This window comes from Nicotiana tabacum, unplaced genomic scaffold (genome assembly GCF_000715075.1).
Source record: "Nicotiana tabacum cultivar K326 unplaced genomic scaffold, ASM71507v2 Un00001, whole genome shotgun sequence".
NCBI lineage: Eukaryota > Viridiplantae > Streptophyta > Magnoliopsida > Solanales > Solanaceae > Nicotiana > Nicotiana tabacum.
Window position 1 is genome coordinate 2,247,814 of NW_027438239.1, and position 20,930 is coordinate 2,268,743.

The 20,930-nt window shown below is 39.5% G+C and overlaps 1 pseudogene; it reads left to right on the forward strand.

Annotated features, from left to right (window-relative positions):
- Positions 1-20,016: 20,016 nt before the first annotated feature.
- On the forward strand, positions 20,017-20,709 carry LOC107802692 (agamous-like MADS-box protein AGL62; annotated as a pseudogene).
- The last annotated feature ends 221 nt before the right edge of the window (positions 20,710-20,930 follow it).

Sequence of the window (20,930 nt, forward strand, 5' to 3'; positions counted from 1 at the left end):
TAATAAAATGAACAATTAACGTGATAGTTCACCGTTGCCTTGCCTAACAGCGACGTTGGGCGCCATCACGGCCTATAGTGGATTTTGGTATTTCTCTTGATCTTATATACAGAAAGGAAACAAATTACTTTTAAGTGATTCTTGTAAAAATAAAATAAAGACATTAATTATCGGCAGAGGCGGAGTCAAGATTTGAAGTTTATGGGTTCTGATTTGGTCATCCAACCCACAGTTCGTTTTAGGTACTGGATTCGTAATTAAGTATTAACACATATTTACTAAATTTTTTAATACAAATATAAAGTCTAATAAAAGGTTATTGGATTCGTCCGAACTCGTAGGTTATCGTCTAGCTCCGTCTTTGATCATCGGGAAAGACATATCCTTGCAAACTAAAAAGAGGGTAAATGCAATAACATAAGGGTTTTAAGACTTTAAGGTGGAAAGATGTCATATAAAAACTCCCCGGGTACATTCAGCTACTGCGATATAAATTAAACTTTGCATTACATAAGATAAAATATACGGAAATTATCGTACTATATCATTATCTATCTTGAAATCAATTTGAACTTTTGATAAAAATGTATTCATGCTAGAGCTGGCATCTATAGTCCTTAACTATAAATTAGCACAAAATCATTAAGAAAAATAAAAAGTACTGTAAAAAACCTCATTCATTCTTCCGACGTTTTAGATTTTAATAAGCTCATTATGCTAACAATATTATATTACTTTGCATATTTGTTCCTCTTAATGGTAGTGAATATCAGTGTTTTAAAAGGCGTGGGGCGTAAGGCAGGACATTTTACATATGCCTCAACGAGGCGTAAGCTCCGAGGTACGGGGTGTAAGTCCCATAGGTATTTAATTTTTAATATTTTATAAAATAATATAATGATAGTAAATATTTATAAACAGGTAAAATTGCATAAAAATTAAAAAAAAACTATAAATATATGAAATATATATGTGTGTGTGTGTGTGCGCGCGCGCGCGCCCCACAAAAAACTAGTCAAACAATCTATTATTCATCCCCACAAAAAACTAGTCAAACAATCTATTATATGCTACTTACAAGCAATGTTTTAAAAGGCGGAGGCTTGAAGCGGGGCATTTTACTTGATATGGGGCGAAGCGTAAGCCTGGAGGGGGGGCGTAAGTCTCATGGATCTTTAAAAATTTTAATTTATAAATTAATAAAATAACATAATAACACAAAAAAAATAAATTAAAAGTTAAAAATTAAATGAAAATTAAAGAAATTCATAGAAAATAAATATATAGCATGATTCGTAAGTATAACTAATGCATACAAATCACGCATAACGTCTTTAACTTTTAAATAATTAATAACTTACAATTTCTTTAAAAAAATGATCAAACTCCACATTTTACCTTCCTAAAAGTAAATAATTAATAAAATCTTATTAGTACGCTAATTAAAATATTACTCCTTCATGAATAAATACAAATTAATTTAAGATATCGAATTAATAAAAGTGTATAACAAGGAGAGACAAATGAACTAAGACACGACCAATAACAAGTGAAGATATAAATTCGCAATACTATATCTCATTATTAGAGTTATGCTCAATCTTCATATTTTTATCGATGAATAGAACTTCTATCATTAATTTGTTAAAGAATTTTGAAGGTCAACGATATTAATTAGGAAATTCGACATGTGATTTGCATTAGAACTGTTAGGCGAGCCCCAGGCATTGGGCGTTAGGCGTGTTTAGGGCGCACGGTCGGGTGCTTGGGACGTAAGCCTCACAGAACTAAGCCCTATACATGAGTCCTAGGACATTTTGCAAAAGTCCCGCCCAAGGGCGAGCCCCGGGCAAGTCCCATAAATGCCTTTTAAAACTGGTGAATATACATTTTATGATTATTGAATCCCGACATGCTATTCTAGAAAATTTTCTGTCTCTTCTTCTGGAAAATCTAGAGATAGAACCATCCTTCTTAAGAAATATGTCATATTTTTCTTTATTTAATTCTTATGTAACTTTATTATTTGTAACCGTATGATCAACTACAACAATTTATTTCAAGAAAATTTCCATATTCCGATACAATTTTTGCAATTTCTTCATATCTTTTAATCTATATATGTTATTTAACTTTTATGATTCATAACTCATCAATATTTTAACTTAATTATCACCACCTGATTTCTTAAGCTAAGACACTATTATTATCCAACTATTATCATAATTGGCTTCTCCTTAGGTTACAACTCAAAAGTAAATGCAAAACATGATTGTCTTTAAGTTACAAAAGAATAAAAATTACGTATAGTATCTCTAATATTGGCAGATATCTTCTTTTCTCACTCACCATCATTTATTCTTAAAATAATCCTACTCTCTTAATTAATTACCATTTATCCCTGCTAGCTAGCTGCATAAAAATCAATCAATAGATGGAAGGGTTGACAATTGTAACAAACAATTAAGTCATTACTTATAAAGGGATTACTCAGGAAAAAAAAATGTTGACTTTCACAAGTAATATATGTACCTTATTATTTTAATAATGCCAACTAGGGTTGTCACGACCAAAAATCCTAACCTGTCGTGATGACGCCTATCTCAGTACTAGGCAAGCCGACAACATCAATAACCCACGATTTCCTTTAAGTTTGAAAACATAATGTTTAATACAATACCTAAAATCTAGCAAATTTCGATACAAATACTCCCAAAATCTGGTGTCACTAAGTACATGAGCATCTATACATTATAAGTCTGGATACCGTGGTTTATATTAATCTGAGACCAAATACAATAAACAAAAGGATAGGGAAGGAGAGACAAGGTCTGCGAAACATGGCAGCTACCTCTGAATCTCTAGAAAATCGATTGTATGAAAGAATCAACATCCATTATATCCGGGATCACCTGGATCTGCACACGAAGTGTAGGATATAGTATGAGTATAACCAACTCAGTAAGTAACAATAATAAATAAAGAACTGAAAGTAGTGACGAGCTTCTCAACTAAGTCCAATTACAATACTTCCCAATATAAAAGGGTAGGCATACTTTCAAGTTCAACATTTAAAACTCCACAATAATTTCATATTAACTTCGACTAAAATAGAAGAGAATGTCTTTTAGAAATTTTTCCAAATCAGTGATATATGACAGTTGAAATGCAGCAATAATGAATTCAATGCATCCTCTCAGAGTAACAGTCACCCAGTCCTCCCATTCAATCCAACCTCACAGTCACTCTTTCCTCACAGTCACTCTTTTCTCACAATCACTTATTCCTCACAGTCACTCATCACTCGGCACTCACACTCGGTACTCGGTACTTGCACTCAGTAGGTACTTGTACTCACTGGAGGTGTGTACAGACTCCGGAGGGACTCCTTCACCCCAAGTGCTATAACAAGCCAATCATGGCATATAACAATGAAACATGTTGCGACGTGCAGCCCGATCCCATATATATCCTCACAATTAGGCCCTTGGCCTCACTCAGTCATCAACCTCTCCAGTCTTTCGGGCTCAAGATGTCATGAAAAATCAGCCAAAAATGATAATATGATGCATCAATAAATAGCAACAGAGACTGAGATGCGATATGAAATGAATGAACATGACTGAGTGTGAAATTTCAATTTGAACATATAATTCAACCATAGAAATGACCCCAATTGGTACCAACAATAACAGCACATGCCTAAGTATGATTTTTAATACGAGTCTCAGCTCAATTTTCTCTAACACGTAGAGAATGTACGGATATCAATAGATTATTCAACTAGACAGTTCCATGTAATTTGACCAAGTCACCATTCCTACGGTGCATGCCCACACGCCCGTCGCCTAGCATGTGCGTCACCTCAAAGCAAATCACATAACACATAATCCGGGGTTTCATACCCTCAGGACCAAATTTAGAACTGTTACTTATCTCAAACCGTGTAATTCTTTATTCCGCTATGACCTTGCCACGAGAATTGGTCTCCGAAAGTCTTGTATCTAGCAACAATTAATTCGATTCAGTCAACACCAATTATTATAATTAATTTCACAAGAAAATACTAATTTTCCAATAGAAATCCGAAATTAACTCAAATATCGCCCGTGGGGCCCATGCCTCAGAACCCGACAAAAGTTACAAAATATGAACGCTCATCCAACCACGAGTCCAACCATAGAAATTTTACCACATTCCGATATCAACTCGACCCTCAAATCTTCAATTAAAGACTTTGAAGATTTCTACCATTTTCAACCCAATATTTACCCATTTGAACTCAATAATCTTTCCATAAACCTTATTGGTATGTGTACGTATAAATAATACTCTAACACCCAAGAATCATGTTCTTAATTACCCATCTTTACTCAAACTCGAAATTGAAGACTAGGGTTTAGAACCTTACCTCTTGGGTGAAGATCTTGTGATATTTCCTTGTTGGATTTCAAAGCTTGAACATGATCTTGATGAACAAAACACTTGAGCTTCTTCCTCTCTCTAGAACACTCTCCCTTCTCTCTAAAAATGTCAGATTTTGGCTAAAAAATGAGCTTCAAGGGCTATAAATTGAAGTTGGGTTGGATCAAAAATTAGAAAGAATGGAAGCCCCAATGCAGTTATGCGATCGCATAACACGTATGCGGTCCGCATATCGGCCGCATAATTTGGCCTCCAAAACTGGGCGTGACTGACCCAGTCTGCGGTCATTATGCGGCCTGCAAACCTGTTCTGCGGTCGCATAATGCACCGCAGATTTTCCTCAAATCTTTCCCCTCATGTTCCACTCTACGACCATTATGCGGTCCGCAGAGTGATTCGCCGACCGCATAGTAGACGCAAAAATGACCCTTTTCCCGGCAAATATTTTTCCTTTACACATCGGTGCATTGTTCACCCCAAAAAGTCTTTGTACTAATTGATATACCTCGACACCACAAAAACCTTAATTTTCTTAGCAAAATTTCTCTGGGGCCGTTACACATAAGTCAACATCCAGTCAAACTTTCAACTTAAATTCTAAACGTTGGAACTAAATGTTCCAAATCATTCCAAAACCTTACCGGACCCAAACCAATTACCCCTGGCAAGTCACATAACTAATGTAAGGCATAAATTGAGTAATAAATTGGGGAACGAGGTGTTAATACTCAAAACGACCGGTCGGGTCGTTACATTCTCCCCCTCTTAAACAAACATTCGTCCTCGAACGAGTTTAGAATTATACCTAGAGTCTCAAATAGGTGTGGATACTTGCTCTGTATCTCTCGCTCAGTCTCCCAAGTAGCTTCTTCGACTGGCTGGCCTCTCCACTGCACCTTCACTGAAGCTATGTTCTTTGATCTCAACTTTCGAACCTGCGTCTAAAATGGCCACCGGCTCCTATTTATAAGTCAAATTACCATCCATCTGCACTGTACTGAAATCCAAAATATGAGACGGATACTCAACAAACTTTCGGAGCTTGGATACATGGAACACTGGATGAACACTTGATAGACTGGGTGGCAAATCAAGTTCATAAGCCACTTCTCCAATTTTCTTAAGTATCTCAAAAGGCCCAATATACCGAGTGCTCAACTTGCCCTTCTTTCTGAACCTCAACACACCCTTCATTGGTGAAATTTTGAGTAGAACCTTCTCCCCAACCATGTAAGCAACATCACAGACCTCCCTGTCGACATAACTCTTCTGTCTAGAATGCGCCGTGCGAAGCCGCTCCTAAATCACTTTAACCTTCTCCAAAGCATCCTGAACCAAATCAGTACCCAATAGCCTAGCCTCAGGCTAAAACCAACCCACCAGAGACCGACACCGTCTCCCATATAAAACCTCATACGGTGCCATCTGAATGCTCGATTGGTAGCTGTTATTGTAAGCAAACTCTGTGAGTGGCAGAAAGTTTTTCCAAGAACCCCCAAAATCGATGACACAAGTGCGTAGCATATCTGAATAGTGCGCTCGGACTGTCCGTCCGTCTGAGGGTGAAATGTTGTACTCAGTTGAACCTGTGTACCTAATTCTCGTTGTACTACCCTCCAAAACTGTGATGTAAACTACGTACCCCGATCTGAAATGATGGACACTGACACACCGTGCAGGCGAACAATCTTGCGGATATAAATCTCAGCCAACCGCTCCAAAGAATAAGTAGTACCAACTAGAATAAAATGCGCGGACTTGGTCAATCGATCCACAATCACCCAAACAGCATCGAAGTTCCTCAAAGTCTGTGGAAGCCCAACTACGAATTCCATGGTAATACGCTCCCACTTCCACTCTGGAATTTCAAGTCTATGAAGAAATCCTCCCGGTCTCTGTTGCTCGTATTTCACCTATTGATAATTTAAACACCGAGCTACAAACCCAACTATATCTTTCTTCATTCGCCTCCACCAATAGTACTGCCTCAAATCCTGATACATCTTCGTGGCACCTAGATGAATGGAGTACCGCGAACTGTGAGATTCTTGGAGAATTATCTCACGCAAACCATCTACATTAGGCACACATAGTCTGCCATGTATCCGTAATACACCGTCATCTCCAATAGTGACTTCCTTGGCATCACCGTGCTGAACCGTGTCCTTAAGGACAAGCAGATGGGGATCATCATACTGGCTCTCCCTAATGCGATCATATAAAGAAGACCAAGAAACCACACAAGCCAAAACTTGACTCGGCTTCGAAACATCCAATCTAACAAACTGGTTAGCCAAGGCCGGAACATCCAAGGCTAAAGGCCTCTCTGCCACCGATAAATATGCTAAGTTGCCCAAACCCTCCGCTTTACGACTCAAAGCAACGGCCACCACATTGGACTTTCTGGAATGATAGAGAATTGTGATATCATAATCCTTAAGAAACCCCAACCACCCTCGCTGCCGCAAATTAAGATCCTTCTATTTAAACAAATGTTGTAGACTCTGATGATTAGTGTAAATCTCACAATGGACCCCGTACAAATAATGCCGCCAAATTTTAAAGGCATGAATAATAGCTGCTAACTCAAGATCGTGGACCGGATAATTCTTCTCATGTACCTTTAACTGTCTGGATGCATAGGCAATCACCCTACCGTCTTGCATAAGCACTGCACCGAGACCAAACGCGACGCGTCATAATAAATAGTATAAGACCCTAAACTCGTAGGCAACACCAATACTGGAGCTGTAGTCAAAGCTGTCTTGACCTTCTGAAAGCTTTCTTCATATTCATCCTACCACCTGAGCGGAGCACCTTTCTGGGTCAATTTAGTCATAGACGATGCAATAGACGAGAAACCCTCCACGAAACGATGATAATAATCAGCCAAGCTGAGAAAACATTGAATCCCAGTAACGGAAGATGGCCTGGGCCAACTCTAAACTGGCTCTATTTTCTTTGGATCCACCTTAATCCCTTCACTGGACACTATGTGTCCCAAAAATGCTGCCGAACTAAGCTAGAACTCACGCTTAGAGAATTTGGCATAAAGTTTCTCCTCTCTCAGTCTCTGTAGTACAATACTCAAGTGTCGTGCATGCTCCTCCTGGCTACGTGAGTACACCAGGATATCATCAATAAATACTACGACAAAGTGCATGAATGTTGCTAGGGCATTTGTTAACCCAAATGACATCACAAGAAATTCATAGTGACCATAACGAGTCCTGAATGTCGTCTTTAGAATATCTGAATCCCGAATTTTTAACTGGTGTTACCCAGATCTCAAATAAATTTTGGAGAATACCTTCGCTCCCTGAAGTTGGTCAAATAAATCATCAATACACGGCAAAGGATACTTATTCTTGATTGTAACTTTGTTCAACTGCCTGTAATTGATACACATCCGCATAGTACCATCTTTCTTTTTCACAAACATAACTGGTGCACCCCAAGGAGACACACTAGGCCTAATAAACCCCTTATCAAGAAGTTCCTGAAGTTGCTCTTCTAATTCCTTTAACTCAGCTGGTGCCATACTATACGGAGGAATAGAAATGGGCTGAGTGCCCTGCACCAAGTCAATACCGAAATCAATATCCCTGTCGGGCGGCATACCCGGCAAGTCTGTAGGAAATACATTAGGAAAGTCTCTCACTACCAGTACTGAATCAATAGTAGGAGTATCTACATCAACATCTCTCACAAAATCCAAGTATGACAAATACCCCCTCCCAACCATACGTTGGGCTTTCAAATAAGAAATTACCCTGCTAGGAACATAATCTAGAGAACCTCTCCATTCAACCTTTGGCAACCCCAGCATTGTCAACGTCACGGTTTTTGCATGACAGTCCAGAATAGCATGACATGGAGACAACCAATCCATACCCAGAATTACATTGAAATCAACCATATTGAGCGATAAAAGATCAACTTTAGTCTCCAGTCCCCCAATAGTTACCACACATGACCGATACATAATTTACAATAATAGTATCGCCCACCGGCATAGATACACGAACAGGTGAAACTAAGGACTCATGGGACATATCCAGATAATGAGTAAAGTATGATGACACATACGAATAAGTAGAGCCAGAATAATATAGATGCCTCCCTGTTGCACACTGAGACAATACATGTGATCACTGCATCTAAAGCAACAATATCAGGCCTGGAAGGAAAAGCATAGAATCGGGCTTGACCGCCATCTGATCGGCCTCCCCCTCTTGGGCGACCCCTAGCTGACTGACCCCCACCCCGTGCTGGCTGGGCGGGTGGAGAAGTAACTGGTGCTGAAATCGTAGTCTGACTCCACTGCTGCACTGGACCTCCTGAGCGACGAGGACACTGTCTCCACATATGCCCAAATTTCCCGCACTCAAAGCAGCTCCCTGGTACTGATGGTGGTGCAGACTGAATCAGGCCCCGAGAACCAGAATAACTGCTAGAAGCACCTGGTGCAAATGAACTCTTAACTGAAGGGGCACAGGATGAACTCTGGGATGGAAGGGTGCCGGGGGATGGCTGACCCTGATGAGAACTGTATGAACCATGGCTAGATGATGCACCACAGTGAACTGGATGACCCGTTTGAGTGTGTATGTAAGGACGACCCTACTGGTAAAACTGATCCCCTGAAGGAACACCGCTGAAATCACCTGGTCCACGAGCCTCTTGGCCTCCCTCTCTCAACGTTCCTAACTACGGACCATCTCTATCTACCGAGTAATGTTAACTACCTCATCAAACGTAGCACCCGATACTCTCTCCCGAGTCATAAGTAACTGCAGCTGATAGGTGAGGCCATCAATAAATCTCCTAATCCTTTCCCTATCAGTGGGAACCAACCAAACTGCATGACGAGCCACCTCAGAAAATCCCATTTTGTACTGTGTCATAGACATGTCATCCTTACGTAACTGCTCAAACTGTCTGCGCAGCTCCTCTCTACGAGACTGCAGCATAAACTTCTCCAAAAAGAGAACGGAGAATTCCTGCCATGTAAGTGGTACTACACCAACCGGCCTGCGCCTTTCATAGGCCTCCCACCATCTGAAGGCAGCCCCAAAAAACTAAAAAGTGGTGAACGAGAACCCACTGGTCTCTAGAATACCCGTTGTCCGAAGCATCCGCTGGCACTTATCCAGAAAACCCTGAGCATCCTTTGACTCAAAACCGCTAAATGTTGGAGTTCGAAGCCTCTCAAATCTCTTAAGTCTCCTTTACTCATCATCTGTCATAACGGGGACTACCGGAGCCTGAGCAGCTGCAGTCGGCTAGGATGGTAGTGCCCCCAGTATCTGAAGTCCCTACACTACCTGCTCTAGAGCACGGGCAACAGGGGTATGAGTACCTCCCCGGGCCTAAGAAGTGGCTGGTGCGGCCTGAGCGGAAACCACCTGAGCAAGGCTAGTGCAAACTGTCAATATCTTAGTCAAAGCCTCCTGTAGGACTGGAATCTCAATGGGCACAACTGGTGCCTGAGCGGGTCCCACTTGCTCAACTACACCTCGACCTCTACCTCAGCCCCGGCCACTACCTCGGCCCCGGCCTCTACCACGGCCCCGGTGTAACGATCCGGCCGGCCGTTTCGGGAGTTATAGCCCCGTTTTTCCCATTTTTACTTCTTTTTATGTTATTCAACTATATTATATTATATTGGGTTAGTTGGTTCGGATCCGGAATGAACTCGGAGTGAAATGAGACACTTAGTCTCATAATAGAAAATTTTAAGTTAGAAAAGTGGACCGGATATGGACCTATGTGTAAACGACATTGGATTTGAATTTTGATGATTCCAATATCTCCGTATGGTGATTTTGGATTTAGGAGCGTGTCCGAAATATTATTTGGAAGTCCGTAGAGAAATTAGGCTTGAAATGCCGAAAGTTTAATTTTTGAGAAGTTTGACCGGGGGGTTGACTTTTTGATATCGGGGTCGGAATCCGATTCTCAAAATTGACATACCTCTGTTATGTCATTTATGACTTGTGTGCAAAATTTGAGGTCAATCGGTCTTGATTTGATAGGTTCCGGAGTTGTTTGTAGAAATTAGAAATTTCAAAGTTCATTAGGCTTGAATTGGGGGTGTAATTCATGGTTTTAGTGTTGTTTGAGGTGATTTGAGGGTTTGACTAAGTCCGTATGATGTTTTAGGACTTGTTGGTATATTTGGTTGAGGTCCCGAGGGGCTCGGGTGAGTTTCAGATGGTTAACGGGTTGGATTTTGGACTTGGAACTCTGCTGGAATTTTTCTGATCCACCATCTGGTTTCCTTCATCACATTCGCGAGTGGAGCCTCGCGTTCACGAAGAGGAACTTAGAGGCAGGCATATTTGATCTTCGCGTTCGCGAAGAGAAGCACGCGTTCGCGAAGGGTGGACTGGGTGTGCATCGCGAACGCGAGGGTGGTGTCGCGTTCGCGTAGTGAGAGGGAATGAAGCATCGCGTTCGCGATGGGTTGAACGCATTCGCGTAGAAGGCATTGAGGCAGAGGAATTTTTTTGCTTCGCGAACACGAGGGTGATGTCGCGTTCGTGAAGGAGGAATTTGGACGGGAGTTATTTTGTGCTTCGCTAACGCGAGGAACTGACCGCGTTCGCGAAGAAGAAAAGTTTGGGCAGTGAGTTTAAGTTCTTAAGAAGAAACATCTACAGCTCGGAATTGAGGCAATTTTGGGTGATTTTTAGAGGAAACAACAGGGTGAGTGTTCTTAACTCAATATTGGTTGAATTACCCGAATCCATGGTTATTTTTATCATTTAATTGGTGAATTGAGTTGGAAATATTTGAAAACCCTCTTGGTTTAAATTGAATATTTGAGGGTCGAGTTAGGGTCGTATTTTGGTAAAATTGGTATGGTTAGACTCGTGGTTGAATGGACTTCCGGATTTTGTAACTTTTGTCGAGTTCCAAGACGTGGGCCCCACAAGCAATTTTTGAGCTAATTTTTAGATTTTTATGAAAAAATCATTATTATCTTATGGAATTAATTCCAATGAATTTTATTGATTGAAACGAATTATTTATGACCAGATTCGAGGCGTTTGGAGATCAATTCACAAGGAAAGGACATTGCAGAATAAGAATTTCGCGGTTTGAGGTAAGTAACGATTGTAAATCTGGTCCTGAGGGTATGAAACCTCGGATTTCGTATCATTCTACTATTTTGAAATGACGCACATGCTAGGTGACGGGCGTGTGGGCGTGCTCTGTTGGGAAATTGTGACTTGGTCCGCCCCGTAGCAACTGTAAAGTTGCATACTTTGTTGAAACCATTTGATACTTATATGTTTTAGAAAGAATTTCTGTAAATTGGGCTGAATGCCATGTTTGGCCCTTGCGCCAATGCTATTTGGACCCTTAGGGACTGTTTCTTACCATCCTCTCACTATTTTCGATTGAAAATCTATACTCAGTCATGTTTATACTTGTTTACCGCATAACTCTATTTTATTACTCTATTTTAATGCATCTAAATGTTGTTTTGGGCTGAGCAGCCTGTTTTTACTAAAATGCCCGAGTGGCTTGAGAGGTTTATGATTGAGTGAGGCCGAGTGCCTGATTTGTGAGGATATTTTTGGGATCGGGCTGCGCGCCATAGCATGTTTCATATTTATGGGATCGGGCTACACGCTATAACATGTTTGATATAGGCCGAGGGCCTGAGTGATTTATGCCATGATTTGGCTTGATATAGCACTTGGGCTGAAGGATCCCCTCCGGAGTCTGTACACACCCCCAGTGAGCGCAGATACCTACTGAGTACGAGTGCCGAGTGTTGAGTGCTAAGTGACAGGGAGGCATGAGTGATTGTGAGGTATGCTCGAGTGGCAAGAGTGATTGTGAGGTATACCCGAGTGGCACGAGTGACTGTGAGGTTTGCCCGAGGGGTTGTTTGTGAGTGATGTTTTGCCCGAGGGGCTTTTTATGATTTCATCATTTCTTTTGCTCACCTTTGCATTGAGACTTTGTTTGAAAAACTATTGAAAAAATATCTTTAAATGATTTTTACTGGAACCGGGTTTAAACGAGATGATTCGATTCAAACACTGATTTTTAAAGCATGTTGTACTTTACTGAGATTTCATGATATGAACGTTATATGCTTTATTGCTCGTCACTACTGCTCAGTCTTTATTTATTGTTGTTACTTACTGAGTTGGCGTACTCACGTTACTCCCTACACCTTGTGTGCAGATTCAGGTGTAGCTGGACACGGTAGCAGTTATTGAGTGTTCTGGTTGCAGATTTTTCTTGGAGATAGTAAGGTAGCTGTTTGGCGATCACAGCCCCTGCTCTTCTCCCTCTTATCTTTCTCTAGTTAAATTTAGCTATTTTCCAGGCTGAGTTAGCCTTGATATTGTTAGACATATTGTAATAGATGCTCATGACTAGTGACACCTCGATGTCGGGCTTTTCTTTTCTGCACTTCTGTTTTTCTTTGATTTGAACTCTTTAAATGGAGGTTTTATCTTAAATAACCTTGAAATTTTCTTTGAAATGAAAATATCGGTTTGTTTTGGAAATGAGTCAGCTTGCTTAGTTCCATGATAGGCGCCATCACGACAGAGGTTAGTTTTGGGTCGTGACACCCGGCCTCTCACGGCACCAACTAGTGGCACTGGTGGCTGACCGTTCGATCCGGTAGTACATGTTCTCACCATCTGTGAGATAATAGAATAAAATAATTTTAGTTTTCCAGAATCAACCAGTTCGCATGATAGAATACAAGAAAGTAAAATTTTCCTAAGGGTTCGGCACCCTCTCGAAGATAAGTAGAGACGTCTCCGTACCGATCCACAAGACTCTACTAAACCTGCTCATAACTCGTGAGACCTATGTAACCCTGGCTCCGATAACAACTTGTCACGACCCAAAATCCTAACCTGTCGTGATGGCGCCTATCTCAGTACTAGGCAAGCCGACAACATCAATAACCCACGATTTCCTTTAAGTTTGAAAACACAATGTTTAATACAATACCAAAAATCTAGCAAATTTTGATACAAACACTCCCAAAACTTAGTGTCACTGAGTACATGAGCATCTGTACATTACAAGTCTGGAAACCGTGGTCTATAATAATCTGAGACCAAATACAATAAACAAAAGGATAGGGAAGGAGAGACAAGATCTACGAAACATGGCAGCTACCTCTGAATCTCCAGAAAATCGACTGTGTGAAAGAATCAACACCCATTGTATTCAGGATCACATGGATCTTCACACGAAGTGCAGGGTGTAGTATGAGTACAACCAACTCAGTAAGTAACAATAATAAATAAAGAACTTAAATTACTGACAAGCTTCTCAGCTAAGTCCAATTACAGTACTTTCCAACATAAAAGGGTAGGCATGCTTTCAAGTTCAACATTTAAAATTCCACAGTAATTGCATATCAACTTTGACTGAAACAGAAGCGAATGTCTTTTAGAAATTTTTCCAAATCAGTGATATATGACAGCTGAAATACACCAATAATGAATTCAATGCATCCTCTCAGAGCAGCAGTCACTCAGTCCTCCCATTCACTCTAACCTCACAGTCACTCTTTCCTCACAGTCACTCATTCCTCACAGTCTCTCATCACTTAGCACTGGCACTCGGTACTCGCACTCAGTAGGTACCTGCGCTCACTGGGGGTTTGTACAGACTCCGGAGGGGCTCCTTCAGCCCAAGCACTATAACAAGTCTATCATGGCATATAACAATGAAACATGTTGCGGCGTGCAGCCCGATCCCATATATATCCTCACAATTAGGCCATCGCCTCACTACGTCATCAACCTCTCCAGTCTCTCGGGCTCAAGATGTTATGAAAAATTAGCCCAAAATAAAAATATGATGCATCAATAAATAGCAACAGAGACTGGGATATGATATGAAATGAATGAACATGACTGAGTGTGAAATTTCAATATGAGCATATAATTCAACCACATAAATGACCCCAATGGGTACCAACAATAACAGCATATGCCTAAGCATGATTTTTAATACGAGTCTCAGCTCAATTTTCTCTAACACGTAGAGAATGTACGGATATCAATAGATTATTCAACTAGACAGTTTCATGGAATTTGACCAAGTCACCATTCCTACGGTGTACGCCCACACGCCCATCACCTAGCAAGTGCGTCACCTCAAAGCAAATCACATAACACATAATCAGGGGTTTCATACCCTCATGACCAAATTTAGAACTATTACTTACCTCAAACCGTGTAATTCTTTATTCCGCTATGCCTTTGCCACGATACTTGGTCTCTGAAAGCCTCGTATCTAGCAACAATTAATTCGATTCAGTCAGTATCAATTATTGTAATTAATTTCACAAGGAAATACTAACTTTCCAATAAAAATCCAAAATTAACTCAAACATCGCCCATGGGGCCCAAGTCTCGGAACCCAATAAAAGTTACAAAATATGAATGCACATCCAACCACGAGTCCAACCATATAAATTTTACAAAATTCTGACATCAACTCGACCCTCAAATATTCAATTAAATTCTTTGAAGATTTCTACCATTTTCAACCCAATATTTACCCATTTGAACTCAATAATCTTTCCATAAATGTAACGACCCGGTCGGAAGTTTTGAAAATTTAAGTCCCGTTCGGCGGCATAAGGCCCTTCGCAACTTCGTATTATGTATATTGCCTTGCGTGCGTGGTTGAATTAAGTTAACGGATGATCCGGAGCTATTTGGGACACTTAGTCCCTAAAACGGAAGCTTAAGTCTTAGGATTTTGACCGTAGTCGGAATTATGTGAAGACGACTCCAGAATAGAGTTTCGTCAGTTCCGTTAGCTCCGTTTGGTGATTTTGGACTTAGGAGCCTGTCCGGATTGTGAATCTGAGGTATGTAGCTAATTTAGGCTTGAAATGGCGAAAGTCGAATTTTTGGAGTTTTGGACCGAAAGTTGATTTTTTGATATCGAGGTCGGAATCCGATTCTGAAAATTTGAATAGCTTCGTTATGTCATGTATGATTTGTGTGCAAAATTAAAGTCATTCCGGATTGATTTGATGTGTTTCGGCACAAGATATAGAATTTGAAAGTTTAAATTTCATAGATTTTGATTTGAGGTGTGATTCATCGTTTTGATATTGTTTGATGTGAATAGAGAATCCGACTAAGTTCGAATGATGTATTAAGACTTGTTGGTAGGTTTGGTTGAGGTCTCGAGGGGCTCGGACGTGTTTCAGATTGATTTCAGACAATTTTTCCTTCATTGTCCACTGTTGTAATCTGCTGGTATCTGGTGCCTCAAACCCTTCATCGCGTTCACGAGGAAAGGGTCGCGAACGCGTAGTGTATTTGGATGGCAGTAGTATTTTTTTCATCGCGTTCGCAAATATTGGTCCGCGTTCGCGTAGAGTTAGGGCAAGTGTTATTCGCGTTCGCGTACGAGTGATCGCATTCGCAAAGAGAAACTGAGAAGCTGGCAAAATTTACTCTTCGCGTTTATGAAGATGAAGACGCATTCGCGAAGGGTAGACAGGATGTCCATCACGAACGCGAGAGGTGTTACGCGTTCGCGAAGAATAAAGAAAGCAGCTGGGGACCATAGGCTTTTGGCCTTCGCGTTCGTGTGGTGTGTGTCGCGTTTGCGAACTGTGGGGACAGCAAACCTTCGCGTTCGCGAGGCTCGTGTCGCGTTCACGAAGGGTTAATTCTGGGTAGTCGAGGTTGTGCTTCGCGAACGCGAATCAATGGTCGCGAACGCGAAGAAGGCACATCTAGTGTTTGAGTTCATAACACAAAATCAAATTGGGAGCTTGGTAGAAGGCGATTTTTGGAGTGATTCTTGCATGGGTGTTTGGGGTAAGTAATATTTATCCCATTTTGATTAATTTCCACGATTATGCCTTTTAATCCATCATTTAATTTAGATTTAAATAGAGAAAAATCAAGATTTTTGGAAAATCTTCCAAAAACGTAAATTTTAGATTTGGAGGTCGGGTTATTATTGGAATTCGATAAAATTGGTATGGTTGAACTCGTATCGGAATGGGTGTTCGAATTTTATGAAAATTATGTCGGGTTCCGAGAGGCGAGCCCTGCGTTGACTTTTGTTGACTTTTTGGAATAAATGTTTAAGTCGACGTATTATTACCCGGAATTGTTTCCGATGCATTTTAATGAAGTTATACAATTAATTTTCAAAGATTTGAGCGGTCTAGAGATCAATTCAAGGAAGAAGGCGATTTTGGAGTATCGGCATAACTTCAAATAGGTAAGTGTCTTGCTTAACCTCGAGTGGGGGAATTACCCTTTAGGCATCGAGTCTTATGTGCCATTTGTGAAATGTTAAAAGTCGTGTAAGCGAGGTGACGAGTACGTACTCGGGCTTATATGTGCAAATTTTATTGGTTTAAAGTCTTGAAAATATTGTGTAGTAAATTGGATAATTGTTGGCATATATTTAATTATCTAGTTGCCATGCCTCAAATCACATTTATTGAATTTATATGACAATTTGATGTAATTATTACTTGTATATCTATGTGAATTCTGTGAGTTTGATGGTTGATATTCTTGGAATTTAATTTTCATTATGAATTTTCCCTATGCAAATAATTAATTAAGCAAGCTTAATAAGATGTGTTAACATAATTACCTAAATTTGGATTATTGAGGGCTTTGCTTTATGCTGAATAATTTCTATCTCTGTTGATTATTTTATTGTGGTATTATACACATTGTGTGGAGCCTTTGGCTATTTGTTGTAAAATTAATTGATTTGGTTGTATCTTTGGAATTTGGTTGTGGCCATTGGGAAAATTGTGATGTGAATTGATTTTTGTTATATTGCCGTGATAATTTCTCGTATAAATTATTGTGTTGTGTGAGTTTTTAATTTGAGGAGATAATGATGACATTCCACTGTTGATATTATGTGGGTATAAGGTGGCATCTCACTGTCGTTCTGTTTGTTGGAATATTGTCTGGGCGGAGCGATAAGGGTAGCTATAGGAGAGATAAGGGTGGCAATTGGAGCGAAAAGGATGGCTATTGATATTATCAGGGTGGAGGGATAAGGGTGGCTATTATAGGAGTGATAAGGGTGGCAATTAGAGCAATAAGGGTGGCTATTAATATTGTCAGGGCGGAGGGGATAAGGGTGGCTATTATAGGAGTGATAAGGGAGGCTATAGGAGAGATAAGGGTGGCTATTGTCAGGGACGATATGTGATGATGTGGAGTTGTGGTGTTGGTGACTTTCATGTGATATTGTGATTTTCTTGTGTTTATTTTTATACCTTGTACAATTTGTGTTGTTGTTGGTAAATTAATAACAATTTGATTTATGTTGAAATTGAGAGTTGTGGCTATTACCAGGTAGATGATAAAATGAAATGTGGGCACGAGGTGCCATGAGTAAATAATGAGGATATTGGCACGTGAATTGTGTGTGCAATTGTGATATGAAAAGCGGGCACGAGGTGCTGTGATTAAATGATAATGATATTTGGCACATGAATTGTCCGTGCAGTTGTGATATGAAATAAGGGCACGAGGTGCCGGAGGAAATATGATGATTTAATTATGGGCACGAGGTGCCGTGAAAATATAAAAAATGGGCTGAGACCCGTGTTTATAAAAAATATGAAAATGGGCTGAGACACGTATTTTTATGATTATGAAATAAAGTGTCACATGGTGACTTTTTAATTGAAAGAATTATATTCAAAATATTTATTTGGAAGGATTTTTATTTAGAAAGTATTATATGATAGAATTGTATTTGAAAAATATTTATTTGAGGAAATTATATTTGAAGAGATTTATTGAAAGAATTATATTTGAAAGATAATTATTTGAGAAAATTATATTTGAAAGAGAGTTATTTGAAAGAATTATATGTGAAAGACATTTATTTGAATGACTTGATTTAATTGGGTGTAATTGTATTTATTAATGGTGTTGTTATTATCTTGCTGTGCATATCACTGGTTGTTTTTATGTTGCCCTTATTGTTATCTATTTCCTATTATTTTGTATATTATATTGCACAGGCTATTAGACTAGTGAGTGTCTTGACCGTACCTCGTCTCTACTCCACTGAGGTTAGCCTTGATACTTACTGGGTACCGACCATGATGTACTCATATTATACTTCTGCACATTTTTGTGCAGAGCCAGGTATTGGAGATATCGGACTTGAACAGAGTTAAAGCGGGATCGTAAGGATTCAAGGTAGAGCTGCTTGGTCGTCACAGTCCCTTGGAGTCTTTTCATTTCATTGTACTGTTAATTTTTAATCAAACACTATTGTATATTCGGTCCTCGTGATCATTCCATGTATTCAGTTAGAGTTCATGACTCAGTACTACCAGTCATGGGAGGTTGTATATTCATATTTGTTCCGCTGTTAGTTTTGATTACTTATTTAATTCAAAAACTAATGGCTTCAAAATGTAATTGAAATCGGCTTATCTAGTCTTAGAGACTAGGTGTCATCACGACGCCTGGTGGGATTTTGGGTCGTGACAACAAAACTTATTGGTATGTGTATGTATAAATAATACTCTAACACCCAAGAATCATGCTCTTAATTACCCATCTTTACTCAAACTCAAAATTGAAGACTAGGGTTTAGAACCTTACCTCTTGGGTGAAGATCTTGTGATATTTCCTTGTTGGATTTCAAAACTTAAACAAGATCTTGATGAACAAAACACTTGAGCTTCTTTCTCTCTCTAGAACACTCTCCCTTATCTCTAAAAATGTTAGACTTTGGCTTAAAAACGAGCTTCAAAGGCTATAAATCGAAGTTGGGTCGGGTCAAAAAATTAGAAAGAATAGAAGCCTCGACGCAGTTATGCGATCGCATAACATGTATGCAGTTCGCATATCGGCTGCATAATTTGGTCTCCAAAACAGGGCATGACTAACCTGGTCTGCGGTCATTAAGCGGCCCGTATACCTATTCTGCGGTCGCATAATGCACCGCAGATTTTCCTCAAATCTTGCCCCTCTCCTGTTCCACTCTGCGACCATTATGCGGTCCGCAAAGTGATTCGCCGCCGCATAGTGGACGCAGAAATGACCCTTTTCCCGGCAAAAATTCTTCCTTTACACATATGTGCATTTTACTAATTGATTTACCTCGGCACCACAAAACCTTAATCTCCTTAGCAAAATTTCTGTGGGGTCGTTACACATAAGTCAACATCCAGTCAACCTTTCAACTTAAATTTTAAACCTTGGAACTAAGTGTTCCAAATCATTCCAAAACCTTACCGGACATGAACCAATTACCCCCAGCAAGTCACATAACTAATGTAAAGCATAAATTGAGCAGTAAATGGGAGAACGGAATTGTATTACTCAAAATGACCGGTCGGATGGTTACAAGGGTGTATTGAGTATCATATTATCAATCCATTAAAAGGATAAGATTTTCTAACTCCCAAATCAACACATTACATAGAAACAATAGTAAAATCATTTTAAAGACAGCAAGTATGAGAGTACTCCAAATCACCTTTAAATAGTCCATACTTTTTACTCTGAATGTAAAATCAAAAACCACAAGAATTATCTCTAATATTCTTTAGTTTCAGCCATGGCAAATAAACCTAGCATTGGTCGTCAAAAGATCAAAATTGCCAAAATAGAGGTCAAAAATCATCTTCAAGTTTCCTTCTTAAAATGTCATTCTGGTCTTTTCAAAAAAGCTAGCGAACTATGCACACTTTGTGGTGTTTAAATAGCTATCATAGTTTTTTTTCCTGTAAGAAAAGTTTTCTCTTTTGGTCACCTTAATGTTGAGTCCATTATCGATAGATTCCTGTCAAGAAATCATAATCCAATTTCTAATTCGTCACTTCATCTTGTTGAGGCTCATCGAAATGCTAGTGTTCATGAGCTCAATTTGTAATTAACTCAGATTCTTGCTGAGCTTGAAATTGAGAAGAACAGAGGAGAATCACTTGATCAAATGAGGAAAACTAGTCAAAGTCTATATTTGTGGGAAGCTCCTGTAAGTCAACTTGGTTTGCATGAACTTGAACAATTAAAGGAATCCATGGAGGTTTTAAAAAAGAATGTGACAAATCAAGCAAGCAAGTTTATGGTTGAGACTACTGCTAACTCTTCTTCTTATTTTGGTGTTAATGGTAATGGGATTTTTGACAGCTATGATATTAAGCCAGCTCAAAACATGGTTGCTTCAAATAATCTTCATAACAATAACTTTGGTTTTGATTCAGCTGGATTGTTTTACTTCTTTTCTAGTTTACCTCTTTTTATTAACTAAAGCCAACGAGTACCTCACTTGTTGGTCTTTGCTATAAGTTTTTCAAGTTCTCAGTTTGTGTATTGATTGCCTATATATGAGCAACAATAAATGGTTGCCCTTATAAATCAATATGTTAGTAATTGTTAATATTTTGCAATCCATTTATTGCTATTATCATGTTATTACTTCCCCAGCCATTACCTAAATGTTGCTTTTTATTAAGAAATCAAGTCTTTATT